At 42.3% G+C, this 14022-nt stretch overlaps 1 long non-coding RNA gene across 1 annotated transcript in view; it reads left to right on the forward strand.

Moving 5' to 3' along the window:
• The window catches only part of LOC140850083 (uncharacterized), a 37620-nt gene extending 24819 nt beyond the window's left edge, over positions 1–12801 (forward strand). Inside the window, exon 3 of the long non-coding RNA XR_012132826.1 lies at positions 12604–12801. This is a non-coding gene — a long non-coding RNA (uncharacterized lncRNA). The remainder of the gene's footprint in view (positions 1–12603) is intronic.
• The last annotated feature ends 1221 nt before the right edge of the window (positions 12802–14022 follow it).

Genomic DNA, 14022 nt, shown 5'->3' on the forward strand with positions numbered 1-14022 from the left:
TTAGGTAAAAACATTAAGGTACATTACAATGATGGAATATTATCGAAGTCATTAAAATTCTCATTTATTGCTAATAAATATTGAGAAGATATTCGTGATATCAGATCAAATGAAAGGAATCAGCATCCAGATAGTGAAGCTAGCAGAGGGGGGAAAACAAAAAGAAATATGCCAAAATGATAACACTTAACTCTAGGTGATGAGAATACAAATATTTTTAAAACATTATGCTCATTTCCCACATTTCCTTTAAAAAGGATGGAGAAATTTTATAACTTGGAGAAGATTGTATTTTGAATTTTTTAAATGGTAAAAGCAGTTGGTTAGAGTAAACACTAAAAATGAGGAGTGATTGAAGGATTTAAAGTCATCATTTTTACCTAGACTGGTCTATCAACTGTATATGTCTCATATGTAGGAAAAAAGAACAAATAAATGTAGTGCTAATTTGTTAACTTTCCAAAGAGAAGGTTAAGGATTTATGATAAAAGATGAAAACCACAATTGCAAGAGTGTGTGGCAAATATTAAAAGCCAGAAAAGGTTGGCTCTAAGTAGTTGACTTGCTTCCATGATCTCAGCAAGTTTTCCTAAATGTATAGGAGCTGGGCTCGAGGAAGCTTTGCTACAAGTCCTTAAAAGCTCCCTCTGTGTAGTTGATCTGGCTTCTGCCTTCACTGTCTTTGGCCCTGGCTTGCTCTGCGTGATGAAGAGGAACAGACACATCAGTGAGCACCAGACATGGCAAGCAAAAGCCCAGAGATACCTTGGAACTTTCACCGTGGGAGGGAAAGAAGTAGGGAACTGGTGGGAAAAGCAGCCAGAGGTCTCAGGGCGGACACTGCTTTTTGAGACTTCAGTCATTGGAGGGTTTCCTGTCTGAACTTGGAGAATTCGTCAACAGGAAAACACATAGCTGGCATGTTCTGTATTTACTTTGCCTTTCTCAAGGTTGCAACATAAATTTCCCAACTTCGAAAGCTGTTAAGGCCGAAGAGACATTTTGGCAACTTGGGGCCTTTCCCCCAGTCTGTGTGACCCACGCTGTGGCCCCGTTTGGGGGGCCCTTCCAGGGCAGACGGCAGGGCCGCGAGGGCCACACAGCCTGAGTTCTCCCAGTGAGGGCTGCTTTGGAAAAAATCAACGTCTGCCACAGGAGCAAGAGCCCTGAGACTTTCCCGCTGGGTGGATTTACCCAGGCGTACCATGCCAGACACCCGACGGTGGTGAAGTGGTGCCCAAACTGTAATGTAGCCAGACCAGCTCTGGAGGCAACCTCCTTCCACACCGCTGGAATATTTGTGTTCTCACTCTCAACTCTTCCAATTAGCAGAGAAGCTAATGCTGGAAACCACCACATATTATCCAGAGAAAACTGTCATTGTAACATTATAAAAATTGAATATGTGTCAGAAGTGGATTTAGATTCTTTAGGTTAATATTATTTTTGCTGTTAGGTAATGAACTGACATGAATTTACTTGCACCGTGTGATTAGGTTAATTTACTCCAGAATAAGCTTGCATTTTAAAAATTAAAAATGGTAGCTGTATCTTCTCATTATCAATCAAAGTAGCAGTAGTACTATAGAAACACTGCCATTCTGTACTCAATTGTGCCCTCACAGGCAGTCAAGTAAGCACTAAAAATGACAAATTACTATGCCCAGATAGATCTTCGTATTTAAGTACCTACAAATAACTGTCCATTTGTGAACGGTTAAGCTTAATCAATTATTTTTTCTATAACTAAGGCAACCTCTTTTATAAATAGAAATCTACAAATAATATTAGAGCAGTTTAAATCTTATCTATAATAATGCCACAGTCTGTAAAGACAAAATAAACTCACACACAAAAAAGAAAGCTAAATAGTTTATCCTTTTTTTGACCTTCAGAAATATAAGTGCTCTATCAATGGCTCTATAAATTGTTTAAATCCTTTAATGATTCAAATGTGCTGATAATGTTCCCACACTTGCTGGAACTACGGTTCTGTTAATATTTTGAAAATTATTTTAATTAACCTTATTTCTTCTTGCAGTAGTTATAAAACACTTTTATATATTTTAACTATCAATTTGTTTCATCATTAACCTTGAATTTTACCCTTGGTAATTAGGGTAATTTATAATTTGGACTAAGTCAAGTACTAGTGCTTAAACAATACATAGCATGGGTCCTGTCAATAGCTTGGGTAGTCACGATTCTTTGGTTGGCAGGGACCAGAAAGACAACTTGGAAGGGTAGGAGTAGAGGGGGCATGGTTCAACAGAACATTCCCAGGGAGGGATTTTATTTGGCCAGTGACTGTGATGGAGGAGGAGGGATTCTGAATGGCCGAGCCTGGGGCAGGACCCCACCCTCTTCCTCCTGACTTCAGAGAGGGAAGACCTGAGTGAGACATTTGAAGAGGGGATAGAGGAAAAAGCAGTGGCCAGCCCCCAAACAGTGTCTACCATCACAGACTAATAAAATTTATTTTAATATTTAATATTTTAACATTAATAGTACTATGCCTCCACTCTGTCCCCTTCTTTTCAGGCCATCCTGACAGCCAAATACTGCCACTATATGTAACTGAGTCCTGGAGTTTCACATCTGCACCCCCAGTTTGCCACAACTCTCAGAAACCCAGGTCTCTACCCTCTCTGTTGGTTCTGGAAACCCCAATAGTATCCAATTCAACAAACTCCTGCCATGGGCACTGCAAAGCCGCAGGGATGAAACCATCAAGCTCCCTGCCCTCCAGGGGCTGGTGGAGGGGCGGATGCTCGTGCAGAGCTGAGGAAGGTAGGCAGTGCCCAGAGCACTGTGCGAGCGTTCGCCTCTGTGCTCTGGAAGTGCCCAGCAGGCCAGAAGAGGGCAGATGTAACTGCTGCACAGGGGACCCAGCTAGAATCGCAGATGCTGCAAACAGCAATACGCTCCTTTCCTGATCAGGCTAGGTGTCTGTGCGATTAAAATTCTCACTCCAGCTCTCTCTATATTATCGTATCTTCATTTTGAGCACATCATGTTCAGTGCCAGAAACTGGTAATACATGAATTCTGAAGATATTCTCAATAACTTAAGGAGAATGTTTTATAGATGTCAGAGTGACATCATTTGGAGAATCAGTGCTTTCAAAGAGCAGAACTCTGTCTATTTCTTCCGATGCTCAACTGCTTTCAAGGTCTGGGTCTACAGTCAACCTTACTCTTGGTGGAAGATGCTTCTATTCCTGCCCAGACTGTGGAGGGGTCAGGAGTGGGACGTGGAGGTTAGCACACGCAAGGGCAGGGCCATTCGAAGGTCCTCATCCTGCAGAGCCTACATCTCTCCGTGCTGCTGGTTGAGAGGGTGTGTCTGTCTACAGCCACCCAGCCGGTGGAGGAAAGGTGATTCATGAAAAGGAAAACTTGAGGTAAATAAGAGTTCTGGCCAAGTCCTTCCTGGTCCAGGCAGCTTTGCTCCTACATACAAGGATGAGTTGTGTGGGCCAGGGACTGCATTTGGTGAGGGAGGGGGACCACAGAATTGCAGGACTTTGTCAGATCAGGGTAAAATCTTAGAGGCTACCTGCTTCTATGCGCTTCTTTTACTGATGCCCAGGAAGAATGTCTCAAGTTTGCTGTCACAGAATGAGAACAAGATCCCAGGGCCCCTGGATGAGCGAGTGGAAGCCTTCATGGATGCCATAATCTTTACTGATTATTATTATTTAGCATATTGTTTGTTGTAGGCTAAATTTAACAAACAATCCACAATCACCGTGGCTTGATACAAAAGAAGTTACAGCTTGCTTAGGGAACCATTTACTCAGTGTTGGTGGGTGCCTTCCATGTAGTGATTCAGTGTTCCAAGCATTTTTCTGTTCTGTGGCTCCTGCATTCCCAAGGGTCTAGAAGTTATCTGCTGGACTGGGACAGCAGAGAGAGAATGCAGGTAGGCCTGGAAGTGGGGGCCTCACTTCTGCTCATATTCTACTGGCTGGAAGCTGCTCATGAGACCACTCCTCACTGCGAGGGAGGCTGGCAGATGTAGTCCAGCTGTGTGCACAGGAAGAAGATGGGATGGTTTGGCAAGCACATGGGACTGTCATTTTTTCCTTGGGAGGTTTGTACTAAGCAGCAGAGGACACATAATCTTTAGAGGTGGACACACTTGGGTTTGTGTACTGGTTGTGTGACCTTGGGCAAAGAATTAACCTTCTTTAACCTTCTAGTCTCAGTTTGCTCAGCTGGGGAAATGGGGATAAATTGGGGGTTACTGTGAGGCTTAAATGAGATAATGGATACAGAATGTGTATGTCAGAGTCCATTCTCATCTCATTTCTATAAACCACTGGGACTAGATGAAGGGAAGGGGGAAGAGTAGGGAGCAGACAGATTTCCTGTATCCCATTTTGACCAACTCTTGGTACCCAAACTGACAAGTAAGGTCTAGCTAAATCCAGAAAACATGCTCCCTTAGATGTCAAAAGTGGTGGTGTTTTCTTCTGTCTCTTGCTAAATTTCAAAGTAATTCCTTCTAATCGACTTGGAATTTGAAAAGGAAAAAAAATTCAAAAAAAATCACAAGCATCCGTTTTATTTGATTAATAAAAGTCCAGTCACCTTGCATGCAGCTCCTGCGGGAATTTTAATCCCTCATGCTCATGTTAGGCTGTCAATCTGGAAATCAGGGATTTTACTACTTTCTTTTGAAAAAAAAAAAATTTCTGGAGAGAAGTGACAAGAGAAATGATGTAAAGGGAAGTGTGACCTTTCACTCATAGATTTTCATGCTGTAAGACTAACCCCCCGCTCATAGGAGTGAAGAGAACCGCCTTCCCACCGGGGCTAAGCCCCCAAGGGACAGGACAGGGCTCCAGTCTCCACGGCACGCCCAGGGCCTGGCACATTTAGGGCTTCAGTAAGTATTTGCTGATACTGAATTAAGATATGAGTGAGGATAGTTACAGAAATACTAACAGTGAAAAAAATCTTCTTGCTTGAAGCATGGTTTTGTTGTTGGAGGTGGGGAACCCTTGCATTTTAGTTATGGATCCCTGAGTGGTTTCTTCAATTGTAAAGCTAACAATAGAACACACACACACACACACACACACACGCACACGCACACGCACACGCACGCCCCAGAACGACGATATACATTGTACCTCTCTTTTGGGGGCACTGTTCTTTAAAATAACCTTCCAAGCGCGACCAGTTAAGACGAGTGGCAATAGCATATTGAAAGTAATAAATAAAATGATGTTCAGGGCTCAGGAGGTTAACAGTTTTTTTTCAAGAAATTCTTTTCCCAAGTCTTAAGGATAAAATGGCGCCCGAAATCACAAAACATGGTCCTGTAGTGCCCCCTGGTGCCTCTTCTGTGGAATTGTCAAAGCCTGTAATTGTGCCCAGCTCTGATCATTAACATGATTCTTGATTTATTTATGAGTCTGGGATTCTGGAGGACAGGCTTATTTGGAGTGGGAGTGGGAGGACACAGGAGGCTGGGGAAATCCTTTCTTTCAGCCTTTTTTCAAATGTCATAATAATTACTACATTAACCATCGTGTAAAATTTAAAAAAATGAAACCTTGTGTTACCTTGAAAAGAAGCTTTCACCTCCAGAAATTATTGGCTTTTATTATTTTTCCGAAGGCTGATTATTAAGCAATTTCTTTTACCCATTAAGTGGGTCTTTGTAAATCAGTTGGACAGGACAGTTTTTAATTTCAGAGATTAATTATCACAGGTAAGAACTGAGCCTTTTTTTTTTTCTTGAGACTTACTCATTTAAATAAAATACGTACAGAGCTAGTCTATGGAATGAGAACAAATATTGTGGACAAAATGAAAACATTTTAAAAGACAGTATTTCATCATTAAAAAAGTGTTGAAATTTATTCCAATAAGGATATTCATATTCCTTGGAAAGGGAAACTGGTTAAATTGCACATATTTGGCAAGGGAAAATGGTAAAAGGTAATCATCAAGAATTTGAGGTGGTTATCTATTGATGAGTCTGGCTTAACTCTAAATGCTGCAGCAAAATTTGTGAAATGTGATGAAAAATACAAGGGCCTTTTCTTCTTCCACCTTCCTCTGGAATGGTGCAAGTCAGTTTAATTCAGCTCGCAGACAGTTAATGTGGGTCTCCAGATGTCAGGTTCTGCATGTGGCTGTGGCATAATGGGGGCCCTGATCCTCAGGAGCTCGAGGCCGGGAATGGAGTCATGCTGGCAATACCCAGTGTTCCCAATATCAGGGGATGGATGCTGGGTTAGAGAGGGAGTGTGCAAGGGGAGCCTCTAAGGATAGTGGAATCAGGGATGCTTCCCTGGGGGACATGACCTTGGGAGACAGGAATTAGCAGGTGGCCAAGGGCATTATAGGAACAGGCATTCCACACAGGTAAAGGAGCCAGCAAAGCACTTCTGTCTAGCAAGGGCATGTGGAGGGAAGAAGGCTAAGCCCAAGAGGGTCCCCAGTGTGCTGCACTAGGTCAAGGAGTCTTACACCAAGACTGGGGTGCTCTGAAGGGTTTAGACAGGAGAGGGACATGAGCAGCTTGTAGCCCATGGAGGGTGGGGTTGAGGAGAACCAGCTGAGGCAGAAGACAGATTTTCAGTAGAACAACAGTGTGCCATATCCACTTCTCTCCTGGCTTTTCGAGAACAGTCACCAGTGCTTATGGAGATCGTTGTAATGAGGAGGGAGCTCAGGGTAAAGAAAAGGCAGGAGCTTTGGAGCCTGACTGTCAGTCCTCATTCAAACCCTGGCTTGGCCCCTGCCAACCTCTGGCAGGTTTCTTCACCTTTCTCAGCCTCAGTTTCTTTCATCAGGAAGTGGTGTACAATAATACCTACCTTACAGGACTGGAGAAGACGTATGGGGTGTGACTGGCAGAGAGGCTGGCAACACTGCCCTGTAAATGGTACTCAACTTTGATGCAAATGAACATGACTCATGTCATAAAAGCTCCATTTGAAGCCGGGTGCCTGTGTGCCCTCTCACAGCATCCTGAAACCATCCCATAGTGTGTGGGTATGTATTTTTATATGATTATACAGTTAATGCCTGCTCCTTCTTCTGGCCTGTATGCCCCACAAGGACGGGGACTGTGTCTACTTTGTCACTATAATTCAGGTGCTAAAAATAGCTGTCAACCCAAATTCAGAACACCGCCAACACCAAGTGCTGGCAGGATGTGAGCAGTAGAAGCTCTCACTCTTTCCTGGTGGGAATGCAAGATGGTATAGCCACTTTGGGAGACAGCTTGGCAGTTTCTTACAAAAATAAATATAGTCTTACCACACAGTCCCAGGAATTGTGTTCCTTGATATTTACCCAAAGAAGTTGAAACTTATGTTCCCAAAAAATCCTACAATCAGATGTTTCTAATAGCTTTATTTATAAATGCCAAAACTTGGAAGTGACCAAGATTCTTTCTAGTACGTGAATGTGTAAGTAAACTGTGGTATATCCAGACAATGGAATCTTATTCAGTGTTAAAAATAAAATTAGCTATCAAGTCATGAGAAGACATGGATAACCTTAAATGCATATTGCTAAATGAAAGTAGTCAATCTCAAAAGAACACATACTGTATGTTTCCAGCTATATGAACATTTTGGAAAGGGTAAAATGGTGGAGACAATAAAAAGATAAGTGGTTTATCTCAGGAGATGCATGAGTGGAGCACAGAGCATTTTTAGGACAGTGAAAACATTCTGCATGATGCTATAATGATGTGTACATGTCATTATACATTTGTGCAAACTCAGAATGTACAGCAGCAAGAGTGAACAGTATTGTAAACTATGGACTTTGGGTCATAATGATGTGTCATTGTAGGTTCATTGATTGTAATGACTGTTCCACTCTAGCGGGAGACCTTGAGAGTGGAGCAGGCTGTGAATGTGTAGGGGCAGGGGGAACATGGGAATTCTCTGTACCTTCCTTGCTATTTTGCTGTGAACCTAAAAAAACTACTCTAAACACACAAAGTCTTTTATAAAATTAACCATCAAGCAAAGGACAAAGGAGAATGTCTGGAGACAGGACTGCCAACATCTTCTCTTGCTAGGTGATGAGAAAATGGCAAAATGGTAAAGGAATCTTCCCTGTGGGGGCAATATGTCCCCTAAATCTATGAGTCTGGGTCTGATACCTTGTTTGGGGAAGTGCAGTTGAGTGAGGGGCACTAGTGTCCTCATGGTAGCCGGCTGGGAGGACAGCAGCGGTGGGCAGAGCTGGAGTCTGAGGAAGGAAGACCTGGCTGCGAGTCCCAGTTCCATCGCAGACTTCTCTGGACCTCTGTTTGCTCATTTGAGGAACAGGGTTGATGGGCTTTATTAGCAGAGTCCTTCTGAGGATTAAACCAGATAATCCATTTAAAACCTTTAGCACCTGTTATTATTGATTATTGAATTTATTGAGGAAAAAAGTCTTTCAGATTCTGGTTCACTGCTCTGCAAGGCAGGAAAGACAGCAGTATTCACATTTATTCTCTTCAGTGATGACTAACTGTCCTGTATTCAGTTTTAAATTAATACCAAATCTTAAAAACAATAACCCCTTTTGCATCGGTAAATTCACATCAGAACTTGTCAGCGTACAGGCAGAGGTGGTAGATAATTGCGATCCGTTAATACTTACTGTGTCTTGTTTGCAGGTTTCCCATAGCCTTCTTTGAATATATACATATTTGTGTGTACATGTATATGTATTTTCATGAACTAAAAAAATGAATGCATTTCTTTCTATATTAATGTAAATATTAAAATATTTATTAATCATTATGCAAACATGAAAACAACAAGAGACTGAATGAGTCTGACTACATTCCCAGAGACCAGTCTTCTAATTGGTGCCAGGACTGAAATTCAGGTCTCTGGGAATGTTTTTGAGCAACTTTTGGTGTCGTTTAATTCTTTGTGCAGGTCGTCCTGTCCTTCCTTCTCTTGCTGCCCCTCTGCCTCCCTCCATTCGTTAAACATGGGCTGACAGTTAGCCATGTGCAGACATCAGCACGTACACTGTTGATGCAAAGCCAAGTCTGTGTTCTCAGGGAGCTTGGGCTCTAGTGCACAGATTCTCAGAAGGTTGTAGGGAATCAACTTGATGGCTTGTTTTGAAAATTTGGACTGATCTTTTCAGTGATCCGAAAAATGGACGGGGCAATGAAAATATTCAGTGAACAGGGGTACTGGTCCCACATGCCTCAGATAACAAACACAGCACAGGGTTGACCTCCCTTCTACACAACTGGCCAATGCCCCACCAGTCATTGGTAGGTGAAAAACCTGTGTACAATTACCTGAAACTTGTTTTATAATTAAACAGAAAGGTTTAAATTTAAAACATTTTCTTTTTGGAAATGTGTATTTTCTACCATGGAAATTAAGAGAAAATTGTACTTGATTATGTTCAGAGCCTTAGTAAGAGTTTTTCTGCTGTATGGGACAAACAGTGCCCATGGTATTTGAGTTGCCTACATTGGGTGCCTCTGTGGGTCCACACCTTCAGCTGCAGCATCAGTGGGGGTTCCACGCACTGGAGCAAGTGCTGGCATGGTGTTGTGTCTTCTGGTACGCATGCTGGAACATCCAACTGTATATACAGTCAACTATATGTATTTTATCACAAATTATTTTCATTTTTCCTTTATATTATAGATAGGGCATTATAGTGAATTTTTTGTTGGTGCTGAACTTAGGTGTTTGGGTAGGTTATACATGTGTTTCATTCAGGGAGAGAAAAGGAAGGTGTTACAGAAAATTTATTATAAAAAGGGGCTGGTAAGGAACACTAATGGGGGATGAGAGATGGGAAAAGAGGTCAGCACCACGCTGGAGGGACAGGGTTAGAGCAGGGCCCCTGACTGGGACCGGCAGTAGAGACCCCAAATGAAAATAGACTAAAGCACCTTTAATTTAACATGCAGCTAGGATGGACATACAAGACATGCAAGAATTAACATTCAAGCTAAAATGTCTTCTAACTAGCATCAGAGAGTGGGAAGAGCTCTATGCTCTGAGTCACTGTTTCCTTAACTTCCACCCTGACTTTGAACCTCAATTACCTGCCAGGTGCCTTTCCTTGCTAAGATTCTGTGACTCATCTACAGAAGCTGCTCTTACAGTAAATCAGCCTCATTTTTCTTAGATCCCAATGGTGAACTTCATACAGAGGCATGGATTACTTTCATATTGTTTTCCAGTAAAAAAAATAAGAATATTTTTAAAAGTAAAGATCTGGCAGAAGGTGAAACAAAACACTACAATTTCTATAAATCTGTGATTTTATGGAATTTTTACATGGCATAAAACTGTTAGGCAGAGTTTAATGAAGATGTATGTATTCCAGATCTAGCTCTGTTTCTCAAAGTGGGAATACTAAATATCCTTAATACCTATATTACTAATAATTACCCTAATAAAGTACCTCTAGTCCTCTGAGCTTTAAATGAGATAATACTTATAAAGCACCTAAATATACCATGCCATTCAGTTTTGCAAGATGAAAATGTTCTAGAGATTTATTACACAACAATGTGAATGTACTTAACACCACTGAACTGTACACTGACAAATGGTTACAATGGTAAATTTTATATGTGTTTTTTAACCACAATTTTAAAAATTGGAGATATATATATATATATCATGCCATGTATTAAGAGCTTGATAAATATACCGTTCCTATTATTATACTGTTTATTTTTGCTTTCAAGTGGGTGTCAGCCTGCCCATACATTCATCCCACAAACAAGGACCAAATGCCTGTATGTAAGACACTAGGCAAGGCCAGGAGGTCTGAGGAAGACCAGTGTCGCTGACCTCAAGAAGCTGAGACACTAGAAATGGAGACAGAGGACAAAGCAGTTGCCACCAAGGGTATGAAGTGCTATGGCAGAAACATAACCAGCAGAATATGGAAACTGAACAACAATTTTACACTCTCTTGCTGCTCACTGTTGGGAGGTCTGCTGTGGGGGATGCAAATGAACAGGGGGATAGTCAGAGAAGGCTTCCTGGAATGTTCCAGGCCCTGGTCTTGGAGGACAAAATGGAGCTGGCCAGGCAGAGATGATGCATCTGGATTCTCTGACTTTGTGACTGGGGGAATGTTGGTCCCACACCTGCCACTGACCTGGTTACAGTGGGGACAGGTACAAAAGCTATGCATTAAACAGGGCACAAATATGACCAGGAGTGAAAAGACACAGCCTTGTTTGGCTCAAGGGAGACCACCTCCCACAATAAAAAGCACCACCATTCCTTCCGCTAAGCTGTGGCTGATCCCTGGCCAGGTGCGCTGGGTAGTGCACCCCCACATGTGCCACAGGAGGTCCAGGCAGGAGGCTGCTGTGTCCCCTCCTCACTCAGCCCCAGGAGCTGGCTTTCCTACTGCCTAGAATCTAATCAGGATGGCATTTTCGTCTACTTGCAATTCACTAACCAAACTCAGCACAGACAGCTTCCTCGCACCCACCACCCACACAGAGAGGTACTGAGCCTCCCTCTTGCCACCTGTGGGAGTGCTGGAGTTCACCTATATCTGGGCCTCCTGACCCAACAAATTATTTTGTGCATTTGCTTTATTGCAGACAAGCGGTCATAATAAAATTAGTTCTATTCCACATTATTGGCTCATAATTAGAATTACATGAGAAAAACAGATACAATCTCACCACGTCTTCTGTGGCTGAACAATTGAACTGACTGTGGATTCTTCAATTTTTTCCACTCCTCCAGCTTCATTTTCAGGTTGTTTCAAAGCCCTTAAAAAATAAGAACCATTTCAACTGGCTTTTCCTATAGCTCTTAGAGGGGCTGACTATATAACTTAGCATCAAAACTGGGACAACTGTGAAAGTGAAAGAAAGGCCATTAATAATGAAGCCAGGACAGAAGCAAAAGCTAGAACTGCCCTAAGCAAAAACCATGGGTGGCCACCTGGACTTTGGGGGCCAGCCACTCCTCTCCAACCATCATGAGTAGTCTTGCTAGGTAAGGCTGCGTCTCTGTACTATATTTTCTTGAAATGTTAATTTGGGGCAATCATCTTTGTAAATTAAAATTTTCCCTTTGCTATATGGATGGCTAGTGTGCAAGTTCAGAACAAATTTGAGAAATTAAAGTAAAAGGCAAGGAGTATACTTACATCCAGATATACAGAATTGCTTGGAACGTTCTTTGACATGACTACCACAGAGGATGAGGAGAATCTGGGCTGATTGTCTCCTTACTCCAAACTTGTGACCTGGACCAAAGTATGAAAATGTGCTATCCTTCACCTGAAGCCTAGGAAAGTTTGCTCAATGTGATTTTTATAGTCTCTGCATCCCACAAAAGTCAGATTGGAGCAAATGAAAATTCACCCTTTGGCTCAAAAATGGAATATACATCAGTAAATATGAGAATGTGTTTTGCTGGGAAATAACCCTCATTTGGAAATATCCAGGTGGTATCTAGAGATCCTGGCCTTGACTCCAGGTTGATTCAAGTGCAACTGGCTATTTAGTATCCCTGCCTTCAGGGTTGCTACCAGCCATCCATTATCCATTCCTGACTAGCCAACGCCTGGTTTTCCACGTTACTTACAGTATGAAAATGTCTGCTTTCAGTTTCCCCAGGGATCCTGAAACATGTGAACCTAAGGCAACAAAGTAAAGTACCTCTGAGTCCTTGAAGCAGCAGCGATTTCTCCAAACTCCAGGACTACATCTCGGATTATGCCTTGCCTGCTGCCCTGCCTGGCACACGGGTGTGTGTGAAGACCGGCTGTGATAATAATGTACGGTAGATGGATATATTTTGCTAAATGCAAAGCACCATAACAATGTGAGTTGTTATTCTTATTTCAGTGTTTTCTGGATGGAGTTGAAATATTTTGGCAGTCATAGAATGAACTGTAGCTATCCAAATTCATGTATGATAAATCATATTTTCACAAAGTTATGCCCACTGAAATGTAGTTTACATATTTCTCTGTCAGAAGCAACCTACACTCAGCAAAGACGGTAGTAACCTCAAGTTAAGATATGTATGAGCTCCTGAGGATAAATTATTGCCAAGAAAGGAAGAAAAGGAGAGAGAGAGAGAGAGAGAGAGAAAAGAAAGGAAAGAAAGAGAAAGGAGGGAGGGAGGAAGACAGGGAGAGGGTGAAGGAGGAAGGAAAGAAGGAGGGATAATAACTCATGGTGGTTTCAACATAAGAATTTGCGATTCATCCTAAATGACCAGGGGCAGCCACATGACCAAAGGAAAATCTTGTTAGAATGAGATCACATTTTCCCTCAAAACAAGAAGAGAGAAGTGGCAGGTGAGTTGGAATTACGTTATCAGTTTGCCGTGTGTGGAGATTTGATTTGTCCTCACTGTGTGGTGGGCCTCAGGTACCTGTGCTGACATGGGTGTCTCTGCAGAGAGACAGCTGAAGCCCACAAACTATGCCTCCTGCAAGGAGCTGTTGATAAAACAAATCTCCATCAATGTACAAATTATCATCTTTTATCAAGATTGCTCTCTCTTCTATCTCATAGTAAACCTGTCTGTGGTGCCTGTGTGTGTGCGTGCATGTGTGTGTTTGATAATGCATCTGGTGTGATTAAGGGAGAAACAGAGGGGGCCTGTTCTTTGTTTATTTTGCAGATAAATCTCGTCTCTAATCCGATGCTGAGCAATGTCTGGTGCGAAGGAAAGGAAGGCCCCTACACCACCCGCATGACATGCATATAAATCACAGGTTTTATTCCTCTGCTGTGAGGGACATTACAGACCAGAGCAAAGTTGCAGACTCTCATTGGGTGATGCTTCATTACTTGGCAGAAAATCCCCAGGGCCAAAGCGTTATTTAAATGTGCTATGAAAATAAATGTGATTTATATGTGTGTCGTGTGCCGAGATGCTCTTCCCTGCTACCGCAGGTGCTGCTGTGCATCAGGACAAGTGCCTCAATTTATCGCCAGTGCAGGCTACATACACACTCCATGACAGGATGTTGTTCCACATCCCCAGAAGTTCCAGGAAGGAGACAGTATTGG

The sequence above is a fragment of the Manis javanica genome, chromosome 6 (assembly GCF_040802235.1).
Source record: "Manis javanica isolate MJ-LG chromosome 6, MJ_LKY, whole genome shotgun sequence".
Lineage (NCBI taxonomy): Eukaryota > Metazoa > Chordata > Mammalia > Pholidota > Manidae > Manis > Manis javanica.